Here is a 24,185-nt window from a genome sequence, read left to right on the forward strand (position 1 = left end):
AGTTTAATTCATTAAATGAATATATTTGAAATCCCATGAATTCTACATAACATTAACAAAAACATCAAATATTATTACACAACATTTTTACTTACTACATTTTTGGCAAAAACATCAAATATTATTACAGAACATTTTTACTTACATTTTTAACAAAAACTTTGGCATTTTCTTTTCTTCTCACTCGGCTTAGTGCTACTGTATAATTACATGCTGAAATACAGGCTTCTCAAGGTAAATCAAAACATGTCCATTGTTTGATCTTGTGGTTTATCAATAGTCATGGCAAAACATGACTGAATTGGAAACTGTAGTGGAATGCCGTCACTTTCTGATATTAAAAAGTTTTATTCTTGGAATGAGAACTATTTCATCTTTGAATGCAGATGTAACAATTTTGGCTACTATTAAATTTTCGTACAATTCCTCAATTATCAAGTGTGTACCGTTGCACAGGCATGGAGGATCCAAGTTTCTTATCAAGATAATGGGAGAGCCTTTTTTCTGTTCCAGTTTATGAGGTGGTAATCCTGACACCTCCATGGAGTCGAAAAACTCTAAAGGGAAATGAGTTGTGTTTGTACCATCACACACACACACAATTGAATGAAGAATATTCTTTGATGATGCCAGGAAAACGCATGCATATGGAAATGATTTTTCTAACAGATTCATTAAGTGGCACTAAAACTCTTTATTTCATATATCCTCATTTGATAATCCTCTGAACTTTTTTCTAAAACATTTTTAGAAAAAATTTGGGGGGATTATCAAATGAAAGATATATGAAATCAAGTTTCTTCGATTGTTCTCATGGGTAATACTATCTCTACAAGCAATTCAGTTTCACCACTGTAAGTAATTCTTTTGAAGTTTATCTTCTCCAACATCTGTTAAAAATCGTGAATATGTCTATCCATCTTCATCAATGCCCTTGTATGTTTTTAATTCAAATTGTCGAAACGTAGGCCACAAATTGCAAAATCCATTCTCAACATCTGTGTCACTGGCTCTCCTAACTACAGGGAGGAGCTGCCAAAAGTCACCATTGCAGATTGTCAAAATTCCTCCAAAGGGTATACAGTAGGGTTATTGCAGACCAGTGATGGCAAAATGTGGAAATGTGGCCTCTGGTGTGGAAGTTTTGATGCACAAGATGATCAATTGCAGAAGTGGGGTCTTCATTTTATGGTCTGCAACACCAAGCGTGGAAAAAATTTCCTCTCTTGTTAGGGGTTTATTGTGGTCAGATATATTAGTTTCTTATATTATACAATTCATTGACCTATATTCTCGGTCATTTGCATATTTATATATGTTTATATAAATATGACTGTGCATGGTTGTTTGCACAGAGTCATGAAGCACCAGAAGCCAATCGAGCGATGTCTTGATTGACACATCGATTGTAGACAACAACAGAGTGACAGCAGCTTTAGGTTTCCATCTAATTAATGTAAGCTTTAGGTTTCCATCTAATTAATGTAAGTTAAATCTATTTAAAATTGTTTTATTAAACGTAAAAAGTGATTGTGATTAACTTAAGGGAAGTTTATGGGAAATGTTCTTTAGATTGTGAAGGAAAGCATATATCATTTTATATACGTTAGATTTTACCGATGGTTAAAGGACTTAAAAATTTAGGTGAGCGTGGAAGTCAGTGGTGTGGAAATGTGGCGAAACTGTTGCAGACTTCCTGTAATGTTCGATCAAAACTCTCTCTTCTCATCATTGGACACTCATCCCACACGATGATCTTAGTGTTTTTGAACAAATTTGCAGTGTCTGAGTTTTAATCAAAATTGCATAGCTCATTTCTTAGACTGCAAGAGGGATTCTGAATCTTGAATGTGCTGTTCTCCCTTTGGGCATCAATGTTGCTGCTATTCCAAATGATGCCACAGCAACAGCAATGTTACCACTGCTGCAGCAGTGACTTTAGCAAGATTGAGTTGATGAGGAAGGTTTTCCCTGTGCCTCCTGGAGCATCTATGAAGATCACTGCTGATATATCTCTGTTTAGGCAGCCACAAGCAAAATTATATATGATTTTTTGCTCATTAATCAGCAAAGGTTCCATTTGTTCCACAAACTCACATGTTCTCGTATGCTGTACTGCTGTTCAAAAAGCAACTCTCTCATGTTGACATCGTGCTGAACATGTATATTTTGAGGCATTGGTAAGTTGAACTCTTGTAGCTTTTTGCCAAATGTGTCAAGCTTTTCTTGCAGATATGAGGGGGCTTGATCATAGTGGCTTTCATCTATCAATAAATCAAAATCATTCATTGCTCTTTGTTCCACAAAGAAAATCTTGTGACATCACATCCTTAAATCTTTCCCATACATCAATGGGTTTGTTAATTTCAGAATTTATAAGGAACACAAAAAATAAATCTCATACCCTTGGGAAGTCTTGTTTTTTCTGCATCTTCCATTGTGTGCAGCCAGTGAAAATCATAGGCAGGAATCCTCTCTGCATGCATCTTTGAATGAAGGCAAGATCTCATCAATGACTGTTTTCAGTTCATTGAAAGACACGGTCTTTGACATGATGAATTAATCTCATGAAGTACAAGTTGCCAGTCTTGAGAGAAACTGTGTATACTTATCCTAGAACATTTGCTACAAATATTCCAGTGTGCAGTTCTATTCTCTTTCCTACATTTCTTCTTTCTCATCTTTTGTTATTCCACACATAGAATCTTGGAATGTTTACATAATACAGTACAGTGTTCTTGCGAAAGGGTCACGAGCACAAAGATCAAAGAACTCTATAAATGTAGTTTTCAGCATACGGGTGTCATGGATAGCTCCATTTTCTTGAAAGATGACTTCTTGTTGCTAAGGAAGACGCACTTGTAGATGAATCACAGCAGGTTTCCTAGTACAAATGGGAAAGCTAAGAATAGCAGAAACCACCTCCGATGGGCCAATATACCTGCCAGTTAAGTACTGCGCCACTCCATCCTCTATTCACTCCATAAACAACCTTTCGTTGTGTACTTAACATATTTAACCGAGTTCATAGAGGAGCATATTTTGACATTTAAAATGACAACTGAATTTCCTGAATAGCTGCAATTTATGGGGAACAGCCATAATGTTGTGTGGTCTCCCTTCTTGATGGCCATGATTTCCACCCATTTCAGATCAACATTTGTAAATGGATAAGAATCCTATCCACACCTTGTATGCTCACTATAAGGCTTGGGATACCTCTTGCTACAACGTCTGTCCTTCCAACATGGTGTTAGAGCAATAAGGACCCTGGATCATGTGCTTCAAAACTAATTGGTACCCCTCAGGGTCTTCATTATACTGTAGTCAGGAATCTCAGCCTGCACAAATCTCTCACAGTCTTGTGGTCTGGGTTTTGAGGTTTCATCCATCCACTGCAAACATTGCAAGTGTGGAAGATCTCGCTTCTGGTATTCAACACGAGCACATAGGCAACACAATTACCCAACAGTACATGAGTACCAGTTAAGTACTTAATGAAAAGTTTCCTCTTTAGGTCAAACACACAAGTAATCAAATCAGTTCTGTCACTGGGTTGTTGGTTCAAAAAATGATTCTCCTTTATTTTGGGCCAGTTAGAGTTGCATGTCATTGTGATGAAAAAAGTACCATTTCCATACCTTCGAATATACATCAAGGCATCTTGACACTGTTCCATAATATATCTAGGTCCACCAAAAAGTGTTAGAGAATTATTCTTCTTCAAATATTACTCAAATCACCATCATCATCATTTAGAGAATTATTCTTCTTCAAATATTACTCAAATCACCATCATCATCATTTAGTACATAAACAAATCCTCTGTATGTGGTAGATCTCAGAGTGGAATGACTGTTTGATTATGAAATTTAGGTCATGAAGACCTAGCGCCTCTCAGCTTCAATTTTTGCAGCCATATCAACCATGAACTGTTGAAATTAACGCCCACCTCTTTACAGATAACTGAATTCATTTTCATGGTCCATTAGTCGATATGCATAATATGCAATACAGTCAGTTTTTTGTTATTGCTTAATTTCATTTGTTGATGCCAACCGTCCTCTCCAGATGGAAAGAAAAGGATGTACTGACGAGGCTCATATGATTGGTGGAACTCGGATATAGCTTGCAGTTGTCCTCCTCTCTGAGTAAGAACAACGTGCCATGAGGTTGATGGTGTGTCTCTATTATTTTGAGTGACAGCCACTCTCATGTTCTTGAGCTGGCCTCTTATTAGGTGCAATTTCAACTCTTACTTCAGGAAAGTTTCTTATTTCTTCCTTAGCATGCCGAACAGTCATAATGTATTGGTTGTGTTGTCTATGAACATCTAATAATGTAACAATGTTGCATTGAATACCACCATTTTATCAAATTCTCATTCTAATTTCAGTGTTCTCTTGTGAATCCAAAAAATATAGCTGGATATATTTAGCTTGTTCATCAAGTTCAGGAATTAGTGATCCAATATAATGATGAACCTGACTGTGGATTAAGACAGAAGGATTCAAACCATTTCTAGAAGTTATTTCCTTGGCCCCAAAAGATGTCATTTGGAAAAGACAAGTTATACTGTCTTAGGTTCTCCCTAAATCCATTTGCAATGGGCTGATTGCTGCTGAATAAATGATGGATTTCAGGGGGCAAAACATGGAGATTTTTTAATCTAACTTTTCCATTCATACAGCAAAAATTGATGAGCTCTACAATGAGGAGAAATCTTATTCACATGCCCAACATCTGCAAAGAGATTTGCTCTTCTTCAAATGATTTCTTATGTGCTGTTGAATGAGTCGCTCCTCGCTCTCTCTCTGCCTCTATTTTGTCTTTGTCTTTCTCTCTGACTGTTAAGTTGCCCATCTCTCTCTCATCTGCCTCTATATCTATTTTATCTTTGTCTTTCTTGCTAGTTTCCTTTCTTATTCTACATCTGTTCCTCCCCTCTTTGTTGTTGGAGACAGATTGCTCGTTCTTCTGTTCAGTTCTTATTCTTGTACTGTACTTCTACTCGGCTGTGACTCGCTTTGATTTCTATCATCAGTTTCATTCACCCATATTGGTCTTTTAACTCCTCTTTGAGCCATGATCTGGAATAAACCAAAAACATGGATGATCAAAAACTGTAGAGACCACTCTAGCTATGGCCTTTCGATATATAAATAAAAGCAACTGATATTTGATTAATTAATAAACAAAGCAAAAAAGGAAATGTATAAGAATATTTATATTTTACAGTACTGCAAGAAAATAGCTTAAAATGAAAAAAAGACATGGAGCTGAAAATGTACAAAAGAAAAGTGTAACAATAACACAGTAAAAGAGACACATTAAACAGTGTTCAGAGAGAAAGAAAACACAAAAGAAAAAGAAAAAGCTACGTCAAAGCAGGAATCTGCAAATCCTTAACCCAAATTCTCGGCCACAGTACAATGAATGAAAAGCTGTTGAAAAGAAAGGCAAATCCAAATTGACTTTGAAGTTTGGAGAACATCTTGAGGATTCAGTTCTGCCAACCTCTTAACATATGATTGAATTCATTTTCTTGGTCCATTAGTCTACAAGCATAATAATGCAATACAGTCAGTTTTTTGTTACTGGTCATTTGCATTTGTTGATGCCAACCGTCCTCTCCAAATGGAAAGAATATGAGTACGTACTGAAGAGGATCATATGATCGGTGGGACTCGGATATAGCTTGCAGTTGTCCTCCTCTCGAAGTAAGCACAATGTGCCATGAGGTTGATGGTGGCTCATTATTATTTTGAATGACAGCCACTTCGTTGACAGTTCGATTATTGAACCCACTCTCAAGTTCTTGAGCTGACCTCTTATTAGATGCAATTTCAATTCTTGCTTCAGGAAAGTTTCTCATTTCTTCTTTAGCATGCCAGAGGGCCATACTGTACTGGCTGTGTTGTCTTAGCACATCTTCTAATAATTCACCAATGTTGCATTGAATACCATCACTTGTGAATCCAGAAAAATACAACTGCATATACAGTATTTAGCTTGTTCATCGGGTTCAGGAATTATTGATCCAATATAATGATGAACCTGCCCTTGGATTAAGACAGAAGGATTCAAACCATTTCTAGAAGTTATTTCATTGGCTCCTAAAGATGTCATTTGGAAAAGACAGTTATACTGTCTTAGGGTCTCCCTAAATTCATTTGCAATGTTCTGATCACTGCTAAATAAATGATGGATTTCAGGGGGCAAAGCATGGATATTTTCTAATCTAACTTTTCCATTCATAAAGCAAAAATTGGCAGTTTCTCCAAGAAACAGATGAGCTCTACAAGGAGGACAAATCTTATTCACACATCCAACATCTCCAAAGAGATTTTGCCTCCTCTTCAAATGTTTTCTTATGTGCTGCTGAATGAGTCGCTCCTCTTTTTCCGCTTCTGTCTATCTCTATCTCTATTTTGTCTTTGTCTTTCTCTCTGACTGCTACGTTGCCCATATCTCCTATCTTCTGCCTCTATCTCTATTTTGTTTTTGTCTCTCTCTCTGACTGTTAAGCCGCCCATCTTTCTCATCTTCTGTCTATCTCTATTTTGTTTTTGCCTTTCTTGCTAGTTTCTTAGGAGCTGCTTCCTTTCTTAATCTACATCTGTTCCTCTCTCTTTGTCGTTAGAGATAGATAGCTTGTTGTTCTAATGTTTCAGTTCTTATTCTTGTAGTTCTACTCGGCCCAGCCTCTTTTTGATTTCTATCATTAGTTTCATTCCCCCATTTTGGTCTTTTAACTCCACTTTGAGCCATGATCTGGAATAAACCCAAAACACGGATGATCAAAAATGTAAAGACCACTCTATTTATGCCTTTTTGATATATAAATAAAAGCAACTGATATTTGATTAATTAATAAACATAAAAGCAAAAAGGAAACATATAAGAATATTTATATTTTACAATACTGTGGGAAAATAGCTGAAAATGTACAAAAGTGTCACAATAACACTTAAAGTAAAAGATACATTAAACAGTGTTTGGAGAGAGAGAAAAAACAAATGAAAAAGAAAAAGCGGTCAAAGTAGGAATCGGCAAATCCTTAACCCAGCGTCTCAGCCACAGTATGAGGAATGAAAAGCTGTTGAAAAGAGGCAAATCCAAATTGACTTTGAAGTTTGGAGAACATCTTGAGGATTCAGTTCTGCCCACCTCTTTAGATGATTGAATTCATTTTCATGGTCCATTAGTCTATAAGCATAACAACGCAATACAGTAAGTTTTTTGTTATTGGTCATTTGCATTTGTTGATGCCAACCATCCTCTCCAGGTAGAAAGAATAGAGGGTGCTGAAGAGGATCACATGATTGGTGGAACTCGGATATAGTTTGCAGTTGTCCTCTTCTCTGAGTAAGCACAATGTGCTGTGAGGTTGATGGTGGCACATTATTATTTTGAATGACAGCCACTTCGTTGAATTATTGAACCTACTCTCATGTTCTTGAGCTGGCTTCTTATTAGGTGCGATTTCAATTCTTGCTTCAGGAAGGTTTCTTGCTTCTTCTTTAGCATACCAAAGGGTCATAATGCATTGGTTGTGTCTTCTTAGAACACCATTCTAATAGTTCACCAATGTTGTGTTGAATACCATCATTCTGTAATGTTCTCTTTCTAATTTCAGTGTTCTCTTGTGAATCCATAAATTATAGCTGGATAGATTTAGCTTGTTTGTCGGGTTCAGGAATTAGTGATCCAATATAATGATGAACCTGACCTTGGATCAAGACAGAAGGATTCCAACCATTTCTAGAAGTTATTTCCTTGGCTCCAAAAGATGTCACTTGGAAAAGACAGTCATACTGTCTTAGGTTTTTCTTAAATTCAATTGCAATGTGCTGATCGCTGATGAATAAATGATGGATTTCAGGGGGCAAAGCGTGGAGGGATTTTAATCTAACTTTTCCATTCATACAGCAAAATGGCAGTTTCTCCAAGAAACAGATGAGCTCTACAGTGAGGACAAACCTTACTCATACATCCAACATCTGCAAACAGATTTTGCCTCCTCCTCAACTATTTCTTGTGTTGCCGAATGAGTCGATGTGCTTTTTAATGAGTCGCTTATCTCTCTCTCTCTCCATCTCTATATTTTGTCTTTGTCTTTCTCTCCGACTGTTAAGTTGCCCATCTTTCTCATCTTGTGTCTCTCTGTCTGTTTTGCCTTTCTTGCTGGTTTCTTAGGCGCTGCTCCCTTTTTTATTCTACGTCTGTTCCTCTCTCTTTGTCGTTGGAGATGGATTGCTTGTTGTTCTTCTGTTTCAGTTCTTATTCTTGTAGTTCTACTGGACCCAGACTTGCTTTTATTTCTATCATCAGTTTCATTCACTCATATTGGTCTTTTCACTACTATTTGAGCCATGATCTGGAATAAACTCAAAACACAGATGATCAAAAACTGTAAAGACCACTCTATTTCTACCTTTCTGATACATAAATAAAAGCAACTGGCATTTGATTAATTAATAAACATAAAGCAAAAAGGAAAGACAGTATATGTATAAGAATATTTATGAATATTTTTCAGTACTGCAGGAAAACAGCTTAAAATGAAAAAACATGGAACTGACAATGTACAAAAGAAAAGAGTAACAATAACACTGAAAGTAAGAGAGACACAATAAAATAAAGAAAAAACAAAAGAAAAGAAATAAAAAGCAAAGTCAAAGCAGGAATCGGCAAATCCTCAACTCAGTCTCAGCCACAGTATGAGGAATGAAGAGCCGTTGAAAAGAAAGGCAAATCTAAACTGACTTTGAAGTTTAGAGAACACCTTGAGGATTCAGTTTTATCCACCTCTTAATAGATGACTGAATTCATTTTCATGGTCCATTAGTTGATATGGACAATACAGTCAGTATTTTGTTATTGGTCATTTGCATTTGTTGATGCCAACCACCCTCTCCAAATGGAAAGAATATGAGTACGTACGGAAGAGGATCATATGATTGGTGGGACTTGGATATAGTTTGCAGTTGTCCTCCTCTCTGAGTAAGGACAATGTGCCGTGAGGTTGAAGGTGGCTCATTCTTATTTTGAATCATGGCAGCCACTTCGTTGACAATTTGATTATCAAACCTCCATTCATGTTCTTGGGCTGGTTTCTTATTAGGTGCAATTTCAATTCTTGCTTCAGGAAAGTATTTTATCTCTTCTTTAGCATGATGAAGGGTCATAATGTATTGGTTGTGTTGTCTTAGAACATCATCTAATAATTCACCGATGTTGCATTGAATACAATCATTCTGTAAAATTCTCATTCTAATTTCAGTGATCTCTTGTGAATCCCAAAAATATACCTGGATATAAAGTACTCGACAGTCCGCAGAGCAGACTATCATCTTGTCAAATTTTGAACTTAACAAATATATTGGAAGAAATTGCGTCACTGCATTAGGCCACTTCCTGGGAGTCGGGAAAGGGATCTTAGAATGGTAGCAATGAGAAAGCACTTTGTTCATGGCTTGGACTGTTAGAAGCCGTTTTTTGTCCTTTGTTGTTCCACTTCTGGCTCCTGTTTTTACCCACTGGCTCGCACTTAAGGACCACCTGTGCCCTAGATATAGGCAGAAACAAGGATTTAAGTGATCAGGTAATAGCACAGGTATGTGCTTTGAAGGAAGCTGGTCTGAAAATGAAACAAACAGCAGAGCAAACTGGTGTAAGCAGCCATTCTGTTCGGTGCTGGGTTGCCAGATTTTACCAGGAAGGTATGCCCAAAAGGACTAACAGTCACTGTTAAACAACTATTGTGAAACATCAGTTGGAATCTAATCCACGATTAACAGCAAGAAAAATTACAACGATCAAACCCAGCCATTGCCTGGTTAACAAGCCAATTCTCAACTTTATGCAGAGGTGCAAAAGGGTCAGTTTTGCCAAGAAATTTAGTGTGTGGGATGAGTCTCAAAGGATGAGTTTGCTGTGGTCTGGTGAATCCACTTTTACAGTCACATGCAACAGGGGTGGAAATGCTTACCAGAAGGCAGGAAGTAACCAACCCTCTTGACCCTCAATACCTTGAAGGGACAGTTAAACACCCCGATTCACTTACAGGATATGTTGTAGCAAAGCTCCATATATTTGAAAAGAATGTTAAAGTGAATCAACACAATTACTTGGAGCTTTTGTGTGATGTCTTGCCTGACGCATTTGATGAGAGTACCAGGACCACTGTCTTCCAGCAGGATGGGGCCAGAGCTTATACAGCCAAGACTGTTATTTAGTGGCTTGATAACTGTCAAGTGAATTATATTAATGACTGGCCTGGCAACAGGTCTAAGTGCAATAGAAAACTTATGGCAGATCATTAAGCCAGATCTTCAAGGGAAAGATTTACACAGAACAAGAGATGGGTCAGAGAGCACACCACCTCTTGGTTCCCTGGTAAGGAAACAGTCCCACTATCCCAGGGTAGCCCAGAGGAGGGACACAAACAGAAGCAGCCACCGACACCTCACCACTTGAAGGGAAACGCAAAACATTTGAATCATTCTGATCTGTAATAAACCATGGAATTCTGCATAATGAAGCAAAGACTAAACCCATATCCTGCAATAACCATCTATTCATGGATCCTGAGCTAACTGGGGAGCAACAGATTTAAGTGGAGGTGGTGGTGGAAGAAGTATTAAGTAGGAGAGGGAGTCAAAGAAGGAATTGAATATCAATAGTTTTAAATCCTGGTCTAACAAGTTGCTTACACAATCTATCAGACTCCCTACATTTCCGAGCCTTAACATATGCATGCATTTCCTCTTTTGTCCAAGATACACACTCATTACACCAGTCATCGACATTACAAGTCATTCCCCCAAAACACACTCATTACACCAGTCATCTACATCACAAGTCATTCCCCCAAAACACACTCATTACATCACAAGTCATTACCCCAAACCCACTCATTACACCTGCCATCTACATTGCAAGTCATTCCCACAATGAGTGTAGAAGAGATTCTGCCTCAGAATGCCAAATGACCTTCCCTGTATCCAAACTTCTACATTTCATAGGGGCTACAAGAGCAAGGGAAATAGCATCTTAAACATTTGGATTTTTTTCTTAGGAAGTCGATGATATTGAGAGGTACAGAGCAAGAGCAATTGGCTTGCTCAAGTCTTACAATCACTTTTTAACCCACAGATTTATTTACAAAATTTACTGTACACACTGGTCGTTAACTTCAGTCTCTGAAACAACACTCTACTGGATGAACCTACCTAACCAGTAACCAATTCCTCAATACCTAATCACCCTACAAGCAATTCCAGTCTTTCTCAAATAATGCCTACAGTGCACTGTGTGAGGTGCAGACAGCATTGTTCCCCTACAGGAAGAAATGGAAAGATTAGAAATTACCTTGAAAGCATACCCCAAAAAAATACTGCACTAATATGTAAGTTTATAAGAATCCGACAATCTTCTACAAGTACCTATACATTTGTTAAATTGCAACAGAATTTTGAAATAATTTACCAACAGATTCCTCATTAAACTCTTACAAGTCAGTTCAGGCAGTTTGACACCATTACAGGCTCAACCATTAGGTTGAGATTTGATCTGTAGCCTTGTTTCATCCCAGCCAATTTGTTAAGAATCTGATCATTATAATCTACTTGTTGGGTAATTTCCTTTACTTTGCTATGATTATCAGTGACATCCTTAACTAAGAATACATCTAAACTTTCTTCAATCCCAATTTGAATCATCTGTCGATACTCTGATAGTTTCTTTATGATGGGAGAAATGGAAAAATTCATCCTCAGAAAGGGCATCAAGTTTCCCTAAGAAAATAGTAATATTAAGGCTTCGCCAGCTCAGTTCTTAACGAGAGGTGTCAAGAGATGCTGTAAAGTTGGCATTTTGGAAAAATGCTCAGGTACGTTCAAAAGGCATTAGTGTAGGCCTATAAGGTTAACAAAATCTAAAAGAATCTGAAGAACTGTGCTTCTGCAAAGTCCCCGCTCAACGCATTCTCTGTAGAGAACATCCCGTTTTCTGCAGTGCCTTTTCATCGACCTAAGGTCAATCGGAATATATATTTATTATCAAAATTGTAAACTGTATATATGTTGTCTTTCTAAACAATCATGTTTTACGTACAAGTAACGAGTTATTAATGTTATACGTCAGACATTGTTGATCACTATGTTCTTTGTATGAACCTGTCCTGTTTTTGTATGGAATTAGTTTGACCTCAGGTCACCTGTAAATCTTTGCACCAGCAGTCTGTGCGAACTACGCAGACATCCACATCCCGCTTTATAAGCAGCTCGTTTTCATCAATAAACCAGCAGTACTTGTCTTCCTGCTCATTATTTTGCACCTCTCTCACAGTGGTGACCCCTGGGGTGGTTCCCGGAAGCCATAAACAGACCCAAACGGCGACTAAGTCTTGGCCCAATGAACCTAATCCACGCCCCTAGCGGACTAACTACGGCACTCTAACAAAGCGTTCGGGCGTTAACCGACCCTCGTCGGCAGGTCTCTAGTGTCATTAGCGGACTCACATGGCACACTTCCCCAGTGTGTATTGGCGTGAGTGTTCCCATACACTCCAAGTGAGAGCGCGAAAAGAGCATGGACGGAGACGTTCCCAATCACGTACAAATTACCGTGAACCTCTTGGAGGCTCACATCTCCCTCTCGCAACCCCCTCCCGCACACACCTCCACACCAGTACCGCTGCCCCATGCGATGACCCCCCTGACAGACCAACCAAAGATGGTCCTTAACATAAAGCTGCCGCCATTCACCAGGGAGAACACAGCGTCTTGGTTCTACAGTGTCGCGAGGCAATTCAGAATAGCAGGCCTGACTGACAAGGTGTTGAAGACGGACATAGCCATTAACGCCCATTAACGCCCTCCCAGAGGAGATATATAAGAAGATCGCCCCTTGGTTGATGACAACGTTGGTCCCCGCCACCTTCCAAGAACTGAAATCCACTCTCGTTGAGACCTGCTCCCTGCCGGTCTCTGAGAGATCTGCCCGCGCCCTCGACCTCGCCCTCAACCCCCGGCAGGAGGGAAACCTCTTGGAAGAGTGGCACGCCTCCAGGACCTCCTTCTCTTCCCCGAGACTGACAGCAGCGGCAGGCACAAGGAAATCAGTCTGTCGAGGGAGATCTTCCTGCGGCAGCTACTGCCGGAGGTCCCTGGGCAGATCATGGACGTGTACACCCTGCCTGTTGAGGACCTAATCAGGTTGGCACAGCAGTTGACGGACTCCACGAAGGCGGCCAAGCGGGCGACCACGCCTGCACACTCTGCCAACTGCCTCCTGCCGGAGGACCCCACCACAGAGCCCGTCAACTCTGTTGAGCAGAAAAGGTTGTCCCGCCAGCAGAAGAGGGAGGGGCCGGGGCTATGCTACTTCCACCAGAAGTTTGGGAGAGCCGCCCGGAGGTGCGAAGCCCCCTGCCCTTTCTTCCCTTCAAAAAACAGAGGCAGCGGCGGCCAACCCTATAGGCTGCCGTGGCAGCAACAACAAAAATACACAGGGCCCCTTACTATTAAGGTTCTATGTTCGCGACGCGATCTCCGGCAGGATGACGTTGGTCGACACTGGAGCCATGCGTTTGCTGTTTCCACCTTCAGGAGAGGACCGCAGACAACCACCGGACCCGACTACCTGCCTGACGGCCGCAAACGGGTCCCCCATCCTAACCTATGGCACCAAGCTCCTGTCGATCTCCATCCTTGGCTGGGGGTACAGCTGGGAGTTCATCACTGCGGACGTCAGGACTCCACTCCTGGGGGTGGATTTCCTCGCCCACTTCAGTCCAGCAGTCAACGTCGGCCGCAAACGCCTGCTGGACACCCAGTCCTACCAGTCCCTGCCCTTGTCACCATGCCCCAGGGAGCCTGCCATCTGTTCCATCGTGCCCCACCAGTATGGTTCCCTCCTGAAGGAGTTCCTGGATGTCTTCAAACCCGATCTCCGCCAGATGCCCAGGACTCCTGCCAAATACGGGATATACCACTACATCAAAACGAAAGGTCCCCCGACACATGCGAAGTTCCGACGGCTTCCCGCGCAGCGCCTTCAGGAGGCCAAAAAGGCCTTCACAGAGATGGAAAGGATGGGCATATGCTAAAAGGCTCCCAGCCCGTGGGCCTCTTCACATTGTGCAGAAAGCGGACGGCACCTGGAGGCCCTGTGGCGACTACAGGCGGCTGAACCTGGCAACATAACCGGACCACTACCCACTGCCGAACATGCAGGACCTGACGGCCTCTTTCCGCGGGGCCAAGATATTCTAAAAAATGGACCTACCAAAATCTTATTTTCAGGTCCCAGTAGCGCCGGAAGACATCCCCAAAACCGCCATCATCACGCCCTTTGGGTCCTACGTCTTCGCCTTCTCCACCTTCGGCCTGAGGAATGCAGGCACGACCTTCTAGAGATTGATGGCCAGCATCCTGGGGGACCTGGACTTCTGCGTCTGCTACGTTGACGATATCCTAATCTTTTCCAGATTCTGGGAGGAACACCTGCGACACATCTGGAAGGTCCTGCAGAGCCTGCAGGAAAGTGGCCTTGTCGTCAGGTTTGACAAATGCACCTTCGGCGTTGAGAAGGTGGAGTTCCTGGGCCGTGAGATATCCCCGGGAGGCGTCCGCCCAATGTCGTCAAAGGTCGAAGCCGTCGAGAAGTTCCCCACTCCTACCTCCATCAGGGCCGTACAAGAATTCCTCAGGATGGTCAACTACTACAGAAGATTCATCCCGGGGATTGCTTACACCATGGCCCCCCTGACGGATGTCCTGAAGGGATGTCCAAAGACCTTAGCGTGGGGCACCGACCAGCAGAAGGCTTTCCTCCTGACGAAGGCCGCCCTCGCCAAAGCAACATCTTTGGCCTACCAGGACCCCAGCACTCCCCTCCAGCTGATGACGGACACCAGCAACGTCACCTGCGGAGCAGTCCTGGAACAGGTCATCAGAGGGACCCCTCAGCCCATCGCCTTCTTCAGTAGGAGGCTACACCCCGCTGAGTCCCGCTACAGCACCTTCGACCAAGAAATCCTCGCAGCATACCAGGCGGTATGGCACTTCAAGTTCCTCATGGAGGGGACGCCCATCACAATTTGGACCGACCACCAGCCGCTGGTCCACGCCTTCACGAAGCTGGGCGACGCATGGTCCTCTGGGCAGCACCAGCACATCGCAGCCATCGCGGAGTTCACCTGCACCAGCAGGAAGAACCCGGTTGCCGACGCCCTCTCGATGATCGAGATCAATTCCATACAGCTCGGGATTGATTACAAGGAACTCTCCCGCAAACAAGCTGCTGACCCTGAGACCCCAGCCTACCGTACAGCTGTCACGTCGCTGAAGTGGAAGGATGTGCCCTTCGGCTCAGGAGGATCAACATTACTGAGCGATGTCAGTACCGGACGCCCCCGCCCCCTGGTACCCACCTCCAGACGTTGGCTGGTTTTCAACATCATCCATGGCCTATCCCACCACCCCTCTGGAAGGACAACAGCCAGACTACTGACGGAGAAGTTCGTCTGGCACGGCATACAGAAAGACACGATGGCCTGGGCAAGACAGTGTATGCAGTGTCAGACAAGCAAAGTGGGACAGCACACCGAATCGGGGGTGGGCAATTCCCCCAGCCAAAGAGACGTTTTGGGCACATCCACGTCGACGTAGTAGGACCTCTTCCCCCATCAGGAGGAGCCAGATACCTTCTGACAGTCGTCGACCGCTCCACCAGGTGGCCCGAAGCTACGCCCATGGAAGAAGCCACCTCCAGTGCATGCGCGAAAGCCCTCCTCTCCAGCTGGATCAGCCGGTTCGGTGTCCCAGACGACATAATGACAGACAGGGGACCCGCTTTCCTGGCACGTCTAATGGGGACCACTCACCACAGCACCACCGCCTACAACCCCGCAGCCAATGGAATGGTGGAAAGGTTCCACAGGTCTCTGAAGGTGTCCCTCATGGCTCGTTGCTCCTCTGAAAACTGGAAGTACCAGCTGCCTTGGGTCCTCCTCGGGTTGAGAACCGCCCCCAGAGCCAAAGGCGACCCCTCCTCAGCGGAAACAGTCCACAGGGAGAGACTGGTAGTTCCAGGGGAACTCGTTGCAGAGGACGGGGATGACATAGGAACACAGAGGCTCTGAGACAGGGTTGGAAAGTTCGCCCCTACTAAAAGACATTCACCGATAGGACATCCCCCTTCATGCCCCCTGGGCTGTCCTTTCCCACCCATGTCTTCGTCAGGGACGATGCCGTACGCCCACCTTTGACTAGACCCTACAGGGGACCTTTCCTTGTACTGGAAAGGAACAAGAAGGCATTCTGAATATCCATCCATGGGCGGGAAGACTGGGTGTCAATAGGTCGTCTAAAACCCACATTCCTGGAGAGGGGGCAACGGAGGCAGACCCCAAGATCTCCTGCGGGATGCGGCAGCCCCTCAAACAACCCCGGTTGCAGGAAGGAGGCAAGAGCGTCCCCGAAAAAACCAGAAAGCTGACAGAAAGGCACCCCAACAAACCACTGCAGAGGACACCAGGGAAGGCAACCGCCCTCTCCAGTTGACATCGAGAAAGAGAGGCCCCCTTTGTCGCCCCAGCAGATACCTGGTTTAATCAGACGATGCCTCCGTCTTGGGGGGGGGGGGAAGTACTGTAAAGTCCCAACTCAATGCATTCTCTGTAGAGAACATCCGTTTTCTGCGGTACCTTTTCATTGACCTAAGGTCGATCAGAATATATATTTATCATCAAAATTGTAAACTGTATATATGTTGTCTTTCTAAACAATCCTGTTTTATGTAAAAGTAATGAGTTATTTATGTTGAATGTCAGACATTGTTGACCACTATGTTCTCTGTATGAACTTGTCCTGTTTTTGTACGGAATTAGTTTGACCTCAGGTCACCTGTAAATCTTTGCACCAGCGGTCTCTGCGAACTACGCAGACATCCGCATCCCACTTTATAAGCAGCTCGTTTTCATCAATAAACCAGCAGTACTTGTCTTCCTGCTCATTATTTTGCACCTCTCTCACACTTCCTACTAGCCTATATAGGTCCAATACAAATAAAATATTTTGAATTTCAGCAAAATACAAATTGCAAAAATTTCATCGGTAATTCTAAGCCAGCTGTCTGCGGTGAGCTAGGCTATGGCAATTGACGTTTTCCTATGTTATTTTACTTGCTTGACAAGAATTTAAAGTAATATTTTGTCGGCTGGCTGTAACTAAACTGTAGTTGACCTTTGAAGACTACATTACCGACAGTGTAGATCTAAGCCGGCATTCCGCGACGAGTCCACCAACCCCCTCCATAGCTAATACGGCAAAGTTGTAACCAGTAAACACCCCTAAAAATATCAACCTAACGTACCGTAGGGGTGTTGACTGGTTACAATTTTGCCGTATTAGCTATGGAGGGGGGTGGAGGGCTCGCCGTGGAATGCCGGCTAAGACCTAGCCTACCCCTCATTAGGTAATTCAAGTCATGTAGTCTTCATAGGTCAATTATAGTTTAGTTACAGCCGGCCGACAAAATAATTTATAACTTTAAATTCTTGTAAAGCAAGTAAAATAACAGAAAAACGTCAATTGCCATAATCTAGCTCACCGCGGACAGCTGGCTTAAAATTACCATTTCATCATTTAAAAAACAATACTTATGTAGTAGCAGCTGCAGCAAACATTTTCATAAAAAAAATATACATGCAATGGCCCAACTTTATTCAAGAAAATCCAACAATTTGATTCACAACCAACAGAAGACTTTCATTACTCGAAATTAAGCCTGCAGTAAACATTACTTAGGCCTAGACTAGTTTGATAACACCAGCTGGAACAGGACTAACCTACCCCAGGCTACATTTAAAGAAGCAACTGCCAATCAAGAGTTGGTGGTAATTCTAAGCCGGCTGTCCGCGGTGAGCCAGACTGTGGCAATTGGCGTTTTTCTATGTTACTTTACTTGCTTTACAAGAATTTAAAGTAATATTTTGTCGCCCGGTTGTAACTAAACTGTGATTGACCTTTGAAGGCTACACGACTTGAATTACCTAACGTAGGGTAGGTCTAAGCTGGCATTCCGCGGCAAGCCCGCCCCCCCACCTCCATAGCTAATACGGCAAAATTGTAATCAGTAAACACCTCTAGGGTACATTATGTTGGTATTTTTAGGGGTGTTTACTGGTTACAATTTTGCCGAAAATGGAAGCTATGGAGGGGTGGGGCTTGCCGCAGAATGCTGGCTTAGGCCTACCCTGCGTTAGGCAATTCAAGTCGCGTAGTCTTCAAAGGTCAATGACAGCTTAGTTACAAACGGCCGACAAAATATTACTTTAAATTCTTGTAAAGCAAGTAAAGTAACATAGAAAACGTCAATTGTCATAGTCTAGCTCACAGCGGACAGCTGGCTTAGAATTACCGAGTTGGCTATTGTGTGAGAAGCTCTGCATTTTACACAAAATTTTACACACTTGAATGAAACAAAAACCTCTACAGTAAAAAATGTGGGGCTATTTGTGTCGATTAGGCTAAGATTGTTTAAAACTAGCCTATACACAGGCAAATGAACAAAACACAAGAGTAACCTCAAAGACTAATCAAAGTCAAACAAACATTGTGCAATGCAAACATGTTCCTCAGATGTTGAAACGAGTATCTCAACTAACCTTACGCAACGCTGTAATGCCGTAGGACTTAATCCTTTTGATGGGCACCATTTTACAACGCCGTATGAATTTGTAACATTTGCCGTTTTCCTGACATGAACTTGTTGAAATGACTAGGCTATCTTCTTGCATTCAGTGAATCCCAGTTTACTGTATTTCATGAAAATAGAGTTTGAATTGCTTCTCTTTTCGGTAATTTTTCGGAAGACTCCAGTCAGGCATTTCGGAAGGTTCCAGCTAGCCATTTTTGCATGAAAAACCATTTTGGGTTTTTCATGCAAAAATGGCTGGAAAATGATAGGGCACTAAAAGAACCTAAAAATACCAACCAAACGTAACCTAGGGTGTTTACTGGTAACAGTTCTGCTCTATTAGCTATGGAGGGGTTGGGGGGCCAGTATTGTCTTAACTTTTAAGTCCCAATTTGATTAATTATTTTTCTTTCTTATTAAGCATTTGCAAAGGTCATGTATTGAGATGAATTTTTTTGTTTTGATGTGTTTTGCCCAAGGAAAATATAAATTATTAGGTGAATGTCCAGAAAAGAACTCCGCATGCATAAAGTACCAAAATTAAAAGTAAATGTAATATTTTTCATATTTAAAGCTTTTTAGACCACTTCTTATGATGAGGAAACACTCACAATTTTGCCATATTAGCTATGGAGGGTTGGGGACAGGTATTGTCTAACCTTATGTCAAAAATCGAAAATCATTCGATGGGAACTAGTTTTTCTGAGAACCATTACACTCTTCCTGAGAAACATTACAGTAAAAACCTCATTTTCGAACCAACTCCTACTGGATGTAAACAAACGACTTAGAAAATTTTCGAGGATGCCGATTAGATAATCATTAATATCTCGGATATGGTGAATCTCCTCAAAAGTGTTCAGAGACAAGTTTTATTATTTTATATTGTAGAAAATTATAGTGTGACCTATTTTCTTATATCTCACCGCGGAGTTGTTCTGGACATTGACCCATTCATGAAAAGCTTCGTAGGACCACAGCGCCATCAATATAGAGCACATATAAAGACCTTCTCCTCCAAGCCAGTCTCATGATCAAAACATTATGCTTTCCAGTATAATCAACTCCTACTGATTTGGAAAGATCTAGTGGGTAATGGTGGAGGAGGAGGCAAACACAACCGTTTCTTGGTTAACTTCTGACACCAAAACACACTTTGACAATTGATTTGATAACTTGTCGTGCTGGTACCCAAAAGTTTCTCTCAACAATATGGTACAAATTGACACCACAATGGTGATGATGTCTATGCAAATGTTCAACTATCAACACTTTGTTAAATAACTTCTGGAAGAGGCAATAACATTGGGCACTGAGTATCATAAGACATGGGAGAAGCGTTTTTCATGCGACCTGAGACCTAATTAGATTTTCCTCATCAACAAATAAGTTCAACTGATTAGAAATTCTTAATATCCATGGTTGCTCCATGTGAATTCTTATCACAGAGAGTACATTCTGGTAGTAGAAAAATGTTGCTTCTGTTCAAGGAGGACAAGTGCTTTCATTTCGTTAACAACAAACTTAACGTGGGATGTCAATTAATGGGGTTGGAGGGTTAACAAACTTAGGTTCTGAAAGAATTTCATTAACATGCACAGTTTCTGTAGCTAAAGATTGGGGATAATCACCAGTTAAAAGCCATTTAGGGCCATTCCACCATAAGGAATTTTGCGCTAAATCTGCCTTTAAAATACTACCTCTGGATAGAATATCAGCTGGATTATCCTTAGAGGGTATACCGTAGAGAAACTTGATTCATTAATTTCAGTGACTGTTTCGTACATAGGGAATTTTACTATTATTGTTCTTCACCCAACAAATAGAAACCATGGAGTCACTCCAGAGAGTGCAAGAACTCAATCTCAAATCATTATTCTGCATTAATCTTCCAGCAAGTTTCGCACCCAAGGACAAGGCTGTCAATTCCAAACGCGGAATAGTCTGTTTAGGGTTTGGTGCAGCTTTACACTGCTGACCAGTAAATTGCACACTTCTCTTGGAAATCAATCACATGGGCAGCAACTCCATATGCCTTGTTAGAGGCATCACAAAATACATAATTAGGAACATTCAGGATGTACAACAAACCTAGGAAACTTTAAACTTTCTGCATTTCTAATACACTTGCAAATTTCATCAAACCTTGAACATAATGATTCTGGCAAAGAGGTCATCCCACCATGCAGTTACTCCTGGCTGTTTAAGAAAATGTTACCTCTCACCTGTATTGGTGACAATAATCCCTAGAGGGGATCAAACATTCGAGCTATTACTGATAAGACCTTTCGCTTGGTTAAGGTCCTTTATACTCACAATTTACTTCCTTCAGTGACATCTCATCTTGTGTTGATATCTAAACCAAAACGTTCACTCTTTCTTTGATAACATCTATAGTTCTGTTAAACTCTGAATCATTACTGACCCATTCTTGTAGAGCATATTAGCATCTTCAAGTCTATTTAATACAGATACTCATCCATCAAGACTGACACATCCTTGTAAGTTTTACTAAAATTGTCTACATAGAAATTCTTCATCAGAGATGATGCAAGGGATTATCATGTAAGATAAATGATGCAAAAGGGTTTGCTGCAAGAGAAGAGGCATGTAGCTCAAAACAAACTACACAAAACCAGTAGGATTTATTAGACTTCAAATCAGGAGGGATCAGTTATCCATGAAATCTGCAATAATCACGACAGTCAGGTGAAATGCCTATCCTTAAAAGAGCTTTACTGATATCTGAAATCACAGCTACTGGGTTTGTACGGAAACTCAACAGGGTATCAAAAAGTTTAGTAGTTAATGAAGGACCAGTTAATAAACAATTATTTAGGGAAAGTTCTCCTTTAGCCTTTGAAGAAGCATTAAAAACTATTCGAATGGGAGTTGTTTCTGAATCCTTCAATACAGCATGGTGGAATAAATAATGCCCTATAATGAGAGTCTGGGAATTAATTCTATAAACCCAGACTAGACGCAATCTTTGATAATCTTATCATAATGAGCATACAAGGAGGTCAGTTCGAATCTATGTAGCGAGGAATTTAATTGACTAGGCTATTCTATAGTTAACAGGCGGTCTACTTTCATCTTTAAATAGCAGGGGACACTTCATGCTTATTGTCAACCCTTTTTGCACTTTATCCTTAAAACATAACTGATTCTCTTTCTTCAGGACTAATTTCAGATTGACGAATACCAACACTTTCTAAATCCATAATTTTTCTAACTTCACAACAAAATTAATAGGGATTTCCTCTCACTTCTATTCTTGAACAACATACATTTGATGTAATGCTCTCATTAGATTCTACATTGTCATGAACCAACTAGGAAGAGGTCCAAAAATTAGTGCACCACCAGAACTATTCAATATCTGTATTCCAAGAGCAAATTTGACTGTTGTGAATGAATTTTCCGCGTAATCAGCTCAATGACTGAAAATTCTACCATTCACTTCATCTGAATTTACAATCATTATCTGCTAATTTTATACCTTTACTCGTCAAGAACGCGAGCTTACTTAAACCTGGAGAATGATTCTGGAATTAACTCTATCGAATGCAATAGCATTAATGACAGTACAGATCTTACCTAGTCACCACAACTGCACTATATTACAATTGACTTCCATGGCATCACTGCCAAATGGTTTTACCTTCAAGGCTACTGTTGCTATGGACGGTAGACTAAACATGAGCTAATTCCTTTGCAATAAACGTTCTTTGTGCACCAGAATCAAGAGTGCTCTCTCAAGGAACGATATCCATTCCTGACACAATTACATTATGATAGGAAGAGCAGTCAGAAACAAGAACTCTTATTAGTCTGAGAATTATCAATACCCAAAGCAGTCATAACTACTGGGAATCACCTTTGCCACAGCACCTTTAGAATTGTGAGATTTCCCAGAATTAACATTTGACACTTACTAACATTGGTACTATTTACACTCAGCTTTGGTGAGCAGGATTAACAGGGTTTTCTGTTTTCTTACAAATCATCAGGTAATGAGGCCCATCACATATATTACATTGGTTTTGTTTCTACATTCCAGAGAATAAATGGCCTCCTTTGGGGCAAGCAAAGCACAATCAAATATTTAACTCTCTGTCCCTTCTACTATCTAATGGTTTTGAAGGTCTTACAATCGCGAAGCATGGTTCGATGAGCAAAACACACAATTATGGTAAGAACTACTATTACTAGGCTTACTGTTACTTTGTTGTGCTCTCTGCACGTTTTGCACATTTGAGGGAGCTCACTTTAGGATAGTTACCTGATCACGTTTTCTCTTATTAGAATTCTCACCTTCGTAACAAAAAATTCCATTAATTCACAAACATATTTCAAACTGAGGAAATTTGCTTTAAATCAAGAGACATACTAATATGTTTATTAGCTATAGCCTTACGTGTTTCAGGTGATAATTTCTCACATATTATACTAGAAAATGGGATTCATGGCCTCTACATCTAAATTCAATGTGTTCATTTGTGAATAATCTTCTCATATTCCAATTTGAACGATGTTCAAATCCTCTGTTATATGACTGGGAGGGACCCAAATGCGTTAATTTGGACATAAGTCTACGTTTCCAATTTGTCCTTATTATCATAAACTTCTCCTTAAAGGTCTGAATAGCTACTGAATAATTGGCATTATTGACAGGCAAACCTTCTATGGCTTTAAAGGCGTTGTATCGCTGAAGCTGACTCTGAGGGTAGAAAACTTAATCACGTGGAAGTATCCATACGATCGTGAACTAAACTGTTAAATATATCCCAAAATGCAAGCCATTGTTCTTCCCCACCGCTAAATTCAGGTATCTTAATTGCTGGGAGTTTAGGGGGAGGGAGAGGGTTAATGGGAGCCGAAGGAGGAGGCAAAGCTGGCTGTTGATTTATATCTCCCGTGTCAATCTCGCTCATAGTTTTCTGTGCAGTAGCAATAGCTTTCCTTACACATCTAGTTATTGCTCTATAACTTTACATAAACTATCATATTCACTATCCTGCTTGACAATGATCACATTACCGTGACCAACTATCTTCAAATGACCTCAATAAGACAACGTTCATACATTACAGGGTCGATTTTGGTGTATCAGTATCACCAATGCAGTTATCCTGTCTCATAAATAAAATCTTGTGAAATATTCCTTTCAATAACTACCCTAATCTTGGAATCCATTTTCTTGTTAATGGATCAATAAGAAACTTGCTCAAATATCAAAAATGTATGGCAAATTATCTAAACCCGATTGAAAATATAACTAATCTTATTCATAGGTCGAATAACATTCACTGAATGATAGATAATTTGACCACGTGCTCTTCATCACTTCACAAAATAAATCTGGTCACGAAAACCTAAGTTCAAAATGACTACGAAATTCAACCAGAATTTCTTCACAGAGTAATCACTAAATACGAACAATAATGTTCCATAAACAATAGTGCCAGCAA

The 24,185-nt window shown here is 41.0% G+C and overlaps 1 long non-coding RNA gene across 1 annotated transcript; it reads right to left on the reverse strand.

The window, feature by feature from the left end:
* Positions 1–1,578: 1,578 nt before the first annotated feature.
* LOC136831417 (uncharacterized) lies at positions 1,579–18,923 on the reverse strand. Its single transcript, XR_010850865.1, has 2 exons — positions 18,680–18,923; positions 1,579–5,090 (listed from the first exon to the last, which is right to left on the reverse strand). It is a non-coding gene; the product is annotated as an uncharacterized lncRNA (long non-coding RNA).
* Between the last annotated feature and the right edge of the window lie 5,262 nt (positions 18,924–24,185).

This window comes from Macrobrachium rosenbergii, chromosome 48 (assembly GCF_040412425.1).
Source record: "Macrobrachium rosenbergii isolate ZJJX-2024 chromosome 48, ASM4041242v1, whole genome shotgun sequence".
Taxonomy (NCBI): domain Eukaryota; kingdom Metazoa; phylum Arthropoda; class Malacostraca; order Decapoda; family Palaemonidae; genus Macrobrachium; species Macrobrachium rosenbergii.